The following is a 7,528-nucleotide window of genomic DNA, read 5'->3' on the forward strand; positions in this document are numbered from 1 at the left end:
TGATGTGTGCTCTCCAACAGTTGTCAAGTTCCAAGCCAGCAGTGACTTCATCCCAATGATGGAGGAAACAACCCTTATGTATGTAGTTTGTATATGTTTGTAAGATGCCTTGGGATCCAGTGGGATAAAAGGTGCTCTATAACTGAATATAATATTATTCTGGTGACTCTCTGTAGCACAATATGGCATTTCCATGAGGTTCTGATGTTTCAGATAAGCATCCAAACTCTCAGGTGCTTAATGGAACCAAACATCTTTGAATCTTTTGATCTTTATCCATCACAATTTTTTGCTTCTCATTTTTTAAAAGAATACAGTTTTCATCAGGAAATTGTAATGTGAACCATCTCCAAGATTTTCAGGGTGAAAGTTTATATACGAATGCAGGAAATTACTCAGTGACTTACAGAAGACGATTGCATAGTGCTGTTTGCAGAAAGCATTCTCAACATTTGGGTAAAGGGTGAAAACACAGAAAGGATGTCAGAGTTCAGCAACCATGTACAACATTTCAAAATTGGGATAGTGATTTGTTTACTGAAAATCCAGACCTGGAAATTGCTCATGAGTTTATTTTCAATTATATGTTCTACTGATATTAATAGAAATATCACCCCAGGGACCTGAGCTGAACATTGAATAAAGCCTTTTATTAACATTGAAACTTCAGATTCGAAGCCAAGAGATACAAGAATAGGTCATTTATCTTTGTCATTATGTTAATAGCATCACAACCAGGTGTGGTGAAGGTATGCAAGGAGGCCAAATGGAAATGAATTCTTATTCAGTAGCAGAAAATTCTGAAAGCACTGCTGGGAATTTAATCTGCGCTATTAGTTAAAGGAAATAACAAATTATTCGGTCACTCCTTTGAAATTTACATGCCTTTACACACATGTCCATTATTATATCACATTCACAAATATATGCACTCCCAAACAAGAGACATGTGGGTAAACTGGTTTGCATCCCCCTGAACTCATGAAACTCAAGTCTGAGTTTCATGAGCTGTGGTGGAGGGGAGAACACGTGTGGAAGATGGAGAATCTAGGGCCAGCCACCTTTGCATCAAAATGTGGAACTAGTTGAGTTTTGCTTTTTTTAGTTGTTTGGTTTTAAAATAGTTTATGTTAAACATTATTGACTCATATACTATGGGTGATACGGAAGAGTTGAATCTACCTAGGTGGTGCTACTATAAAGTGGATGAATAACTGGTTGGAAAAGCGTTCCCAGAGAGTAGTTATTAGTAGTTCACAGTCAGAGGTGAAAGTGGGCTGTACACAGCTTTAACGTCACTGCCCTTTTTGTCCCCATCACTCCGAGCCACCAACAGTGGGGGTAACAGGGGCAGCTGCCCCAGCGATTTAAAAGGGCTGGAGCCCCAGGTGCCATGGGGCAGACACTGTGGAAGGCTGACCCCTAGCCCCACCCCTTCCGGCGGCCCAGAGCTGGGCCCCCATACGAGTAAGATGTTTATATTACTTTCACCCCTGTTCACAGTCAAGCTGGAAGGGCATAATGAGTGGGGGCCCTGTACCTGCAAGTCTAAGCTACATGAAATTCAGGTAGTTTTTAGAATCACAGAATATCAGGGTTGGAAGGGACCTCAGGAGGTCATCTAATCCAATCCCCTGCTCAAAGCAGGACCAATCCCCAATTTTTGCCCTAGATGACCCCCTCAAGGATTTAACTCACAACCATGGGTTTAGCAGGCCAATGCTCAAACCACTGAGCTATCCCTCCCCCCACTCTTCTAATGTTTTCAAGTATTCTCCCATTCCCCATCTGGTCCTCCCTATCAGTAAGAAGTAGATGCAGGAGGATCATTTTATTAGCCCATATCATCTAGAAAATAATGTTTTATCTGAGTCTGTTGAGTTTTTTCTTAACTATAGTAATATAGTAAATAATATAGTAATATAGTACATAACAATAGAGTGATTTATTATTGGAGGTTTTGTGTGGAAGTGAATGATTTCCTTAACTCAAGGGAATTACTGTATAATAGACATTTTCACAAGGTGGTAGAGCATGGAACCAACTTAATTCACTATTCTCCAGCAACATTTTTTTAGGGCTTCCTGTATATTCTGATCCAGGGTAGTAGTATTTTGTTGTGTCTTCTAGACTTATGTAAATCCAAGACAAATATCCCTTCATAAATGCATTATTTTGTCTAACTGAGGGCAAATTCTCCTGTCATATGTGCACAATGGTTCTCTGTTCTAACATTCCACTCCACCCAACATACACACACACCCCTTCTGTGTAACTGACAATGGATAGTGTGCATGAAAGGATAATTTTGCCCTAACTTTTCTTAGTTTCCAACATCGCTGTACTCGCCACCTTTAACTCTGTTTTGTGTCTTCCCCGCCCCACTCAAGTGCTATTAATGTTTGTTGTTGTCACCATTGTAATTCTATTGCAGTAGCACCCAGAGGTCCGTTCAGGGTCAGGGTTCCAGGGCGTTAGTACAATACTATGCTTCCCAAATCAAATACTACAGTGTTTATACAGAATTTACTGCCGTATAGCAGCTGAATAATAACCTAAAGAAATACTGAAGGAAAGCTGAGCAGCTCCATTTGGATTCACTAACTGCAAGCAAGAAACCTTATAATGTAAATGCCAGTAATTTCCAAGGACTGTTCAAACACAGGCCCTGATCCTGAAAACAAAACCGCACAGGGGTCCACCTGCATTGTTCTCGCTGAGAATTACAGCCATATTTTCTTATACTAGCGGTACATTGATTTTTTTTGTACTTTTCATTTCTAAACTATACTTTCCCCTGTCCCTTCCCTTCAGGGACAAGTACAATAGAATGGTCTTTTTTCAGAGGAAGTCTCTGGCTCTATGACTTTCAGTCTATAAGTGTAGAAATGGTCACACAATCCAGCTACAGTCTCTGAGTGCGTCAATATTCATCAACTAACAGTAAGTAAAATATAACCTTACTAACAGCAATAACTGCTATTCACAGCTGTTGTGAAATGATGCTGATAGAAACAAAACAAAAAAGGATGCTGTATAGATTTCAAAGGCAGAGTACCCTCCTCCTCTCAATTGCAGCAGTCAGACATGCTGGCATTAGTTGTTCAAGAACAAAGTGATCTTCCCAAGTTGCTCTGCTATGATTTTGTGCATTAACAAAAAGGCAAACTACATGCCGCTTTTGCCTCTGGTCATTTTCACAGGCAAAAATTCACAAAGCAAAATTTGGTAGTTTGCACATGGCTAATAACTAGAATACAGTGATTTGTTGCAGCAAATCTATAGTAGTAAAGAATGAGTCATAGATTTCACAGGGCAAGGTAAAATACTGCATAACCCATCACTTGTGTGTCTAGTACCAACTTGGTTGCAATTGGAACCCACTGGGAGCCCATTGCTCTTGTTTTTCATCCCAGGTGACATGATGATCAGTCTCACAAGATATTTGCACAAGGCCTTAGCTCAGGATGGAATCAAGAAGTTGGCTCTGACCTCAAATGGAGAAAATAATGCTCTTTCCATGAAAAATTGTATAACCTCCATCTCTCCACTGCTAATCTTAGCGCAAAGATGTGATCCAAAATGTGTTGAGCTGTAGGTATTGAACCAGAAATAACCTGGGACAGTCCTGTGACTGTCATGATAGTCATGAGATCTTGAGCTAATTAGAGTTAGTCTCTGCATAGATGTTGAAATCACCCATAAAAAATTAATCTCAAAAACACTCAGCTTAATCAGAGGCTCTGAAGTGCAGTGGCACAGCCTGGATTTCAACACATTCTATTTTAACATCATCCTAAGACTTTCACTCAAGAGGGATATACAGAAAGGATCAGCAGTGTAACAGTACTCATTGGACTCAATGGATACTGCCCCCTGCCACGTGACAGAGGTATGACCTTTTGTTCCTCTACAATACAATGGGAGATAACTGCAGCCAGGAAATAAAGACTAGCCTCTTACCAATATTCCTGTATATCACACATGTATTATATATAGTGGAGCTGGTTGAAATCTTTCATACGAAAATAATTTTGAGTAAACATTGTGGATTTTGACCAAAATGAAAATTATTTTTAAGGTGAAAAAAAGCACTTCCTCTCACTTTTTTTACTTTCCCCCCTTTTTTCAGGACGGGAGCTAAAAAATTAAGAAGAAAGTGGGTTTTTTCCCCAGTTTTCTCTCATACTTGTACTCTCCTCTGTCCCCCCTCTTTTCCCAGTGGGAAAAAGTAAACAAATGAGAGAGCATTTTTCTCCCATCAAAATAAAATGAATATTTTAATTTTTTTTAATTCAGAAAATATCATTTAGAATTTTCATTGAAAAATGTTGGAAAAATAATCACAAAAATCTTATATATTTAGGGGGTTTAATTGGGGTTTTGTTTTGCTTTTCATGAAGCATATTTGCCATTTTCCAACCAGCTCTATTATATAGTATGGTGTCAGACATAAGCAGAATCTTTGAATTCAATGGGAGCTAGGTGTCTAAATACTTTTGAGGATCTGGGCCCTGATTCCTTGAATTTGGAAGGGAATCTGGCAGAGAACTACTGGAGGTCATTGGGCACTTTCAAATGTTCTTGGAAGCAAGTGGTATAGAAGAGAAAACGGAGAGGTTGAAATTCTCCTCACTACCACATATGGTAGCTCAGGGGCAATAGAAAGACTCAATGCATTTCTGTGGGAGTATGAAGGGCACAGCAAACTACTAAACAAAGTCATTCAGAAATTTCAGGAATTCTTTGATCCATGCAAGAAGGACACATGGGAAAGGTACATTTTCTTACAGGACACTAGCTGCTAAGTGAGACCCTGGATCATTATGGATCATAGAGTTACATTAAAAAGTTAGGTAATGTGAATTTGAACAGTTAATAGATGGACTAATAAGAGGCTCAATTGTTTGTGATGTAACTGATAACCAGGGATCCTAGAAATCCTTTTGCCATGGAAAAATGTGCAATTTGCATTTTTACAGAGAATCTTTAGTTTTTACAGTTTGTGAAAAAATATAAACATATTCAATAGTACTCCGTGCCACAAGTGCTCACATAAGAATATGGGAAATTGATGTTTCAGCCCCGGGCACTAGGGTTCCCACTGTCAGATTTAATTTTAATTGTGGAAAAATGCAAATGTTTATGGTTTTTTATCTGCAAATTTTGGGAGTTTTATCGTGGAAAACTAGGATCCCTGCTGATATCCAGGTCAGAGCAAGGTATTGTGAAAAATGAACTTGCCTTTGGATAGATCAGAAGATATTTGCAGGACTCATGAAACCTATGCTTCCCAAATGAACATGAGGGGAGACAGCTGAAACTGAGTAAACATGATGACATATATGGAAAGAAAACATGATCGGAAGCTATTTTTTTTTGTAAGAGATGTAGATTTTCCAAAATCCTAAAAGGAAGGGTGTTTAGTGAAAGTATGAAGCTCAGAAAAAAAGAGGGATTGAGTTATCTGAGTCAGAAAAAGCAAGTGAAGGCAAAGTTATTGCTGAGACAAAGGGGCAATAAAGAGCAAATTGGCTGACAGTCCTATTGACTTCAGTAACTTCCACCCCAGATCTGTTATCATGTTTACTCAAATTCAGCTGTACTGCCTTGACTTAGATAAATATTTCCTGATTTAATTATTTTAATAAACAATATATTTTAAAAGCACTTTTGTCCCTTTGTATTTTAAGGGAAAGAAAGGGAGAGTCTTCTCTTTCACATATCCAACAGGAAGCCCATTGCATAAGCTGCATTTCATTAAATTCTTTTTTTCACCATTCATTTTTAGATTTTTATTTGAATTTCTTTTGCAGGAGCACTTAAAAGTAAAACATCATTTTTCTGAATTCCCAGCTGCCAGAGTTCTTGGGTCCTGTTGTCTTGCCTTTCATATATCTTGCGCAATTGAGATGGTGCCAGGACATACATTTGATTTCAAACAATTGTTTCTCCTAGCCTATCTTTTGTATTTTCTGGCACACTGACTTTCTGATTACATGGTTTTCAGAATTTCCTTTTTCTTGAGTTCTGAATATTTTATAGCTTTCCACGGTGATTTAATTCAACAACTAACGCATTAAGCTGGTTGTGTAGCATAACATATGGATTAATTAGAACAGCATGTGGTCTGTGGTGATCCTATTGGCTAGCACTACCTGAGGTCTGGAAAGGCCAAACTTGATCAAAAACATCTGTATTTCAATTAGGATTCCTTTGTCTATATAAGTGTGGGTTTCAGTGAGATTTGGATGCTGATTACACTGCTGTAGTGCTCTCTAACACTTCTTGGACTTCTCAATCTATGCCAACCCGTTTGTTAATGAAATTCAAGCTATTGCATTTTGGTTTCTCACTATACAATAGGATGTGCTCAATGTTAAATCAATGCTGAGTCTGATTCACCCGCTAATACAATACAGTGGTGTGCCTCAAAACATCTTTCTTGCCTCAGATTTCTACTTCCCTATTGGTTCCCTTAATTCTAATGGCAATTCCAAATCTAGAACTTCCCTAAGTGCTGAAAAAATATGTCCAGTGTGCAGTGGCAGTCAAAAACGCTAACAGAAAGTTAGGAACCATTAGGAAAGTGATAGATAATAAGACAGTCAACATCATAATGTCACTATTTAAATCCCTGGTACTCCCACACCTTCAATACTGTGTGCACTTCTGGTTGCCGTATCTCAAAAAAAGATATATTAGAATTGGAAAAAGCCCAAAGCAAAACAAAAATGATTAGGGGTATAGACAGCTTCCACATGAGATGAGATTAAAAGGATTCTGACTGTTCAGCTTGGAAAAGGGACAACTAAGGGGGGATATGACAGAGGTCTATAAAATCATGGATGGTGTGGAGACAGTGAATAAGGAGGTGTTATTTATCCCTTCACATAATACAAGAACCAGCAGTCACCCAATGCAATTTATAGGCAGTAGGTTTAAAACAAACAAAAGGAAGTGCTTCTTCACACAATACACAGTCATCTTATGGAACTCGTTGCCAGGGGATGTTGTAAAGACCAAAAATATAACTGGCTGCAAAAAAGAATTAGATAAGTTCATGGAGGATAGGTCCATCAATGGCTATTAGCCAAGATGGTCAGGGATGCAACCCCATGCTCCGGGTATCTTAAGCCTCTGACTTCCAGAAGCTGGGACTTGACGACAGGGACAGATCATGTGATAATTGTCCTGTTCTGTTCATTCTCTCTGAGGCATCTGGCACTGACCATTGTCGGAAGGGAGGATACTGGGCTAGATGGACCACTGGTCTGATTGAGTATGGCCATTTGTATATTCTTAAATTCAGCACATACCACAGACCACTACTTTAACAACAATAACAACGAGCCATCACATTTTTAATAGTGATTGTCAAAATTCAGATTGGAAAAGGGTGGGCTAATTTTACCTTGTTACACCACAAAGTTAATGATCTACCAAGCTATTTGACACCCATTTGCATTAACTAATAGGATCAGGGCATCCGTGTGATCTTCATAGGCCCGTTTTATCCAGTGAATGT

Source organism: Dermochelys coriacea, chromosome 2 (genome assembly GCF_009764565.3).
Source record: "Dermochelys coriacea isolate rDerCor1 chromosome 2, rDerCor1.pri.v4, whole genome shotgun sequence".
Classification (NCBI taxonomy): domain Eukaryota; kingdom Metazoa; phylum Chordata; order Testudines; family Dermochelyidae; genus Dermochelys; species Dermochelys coriacea.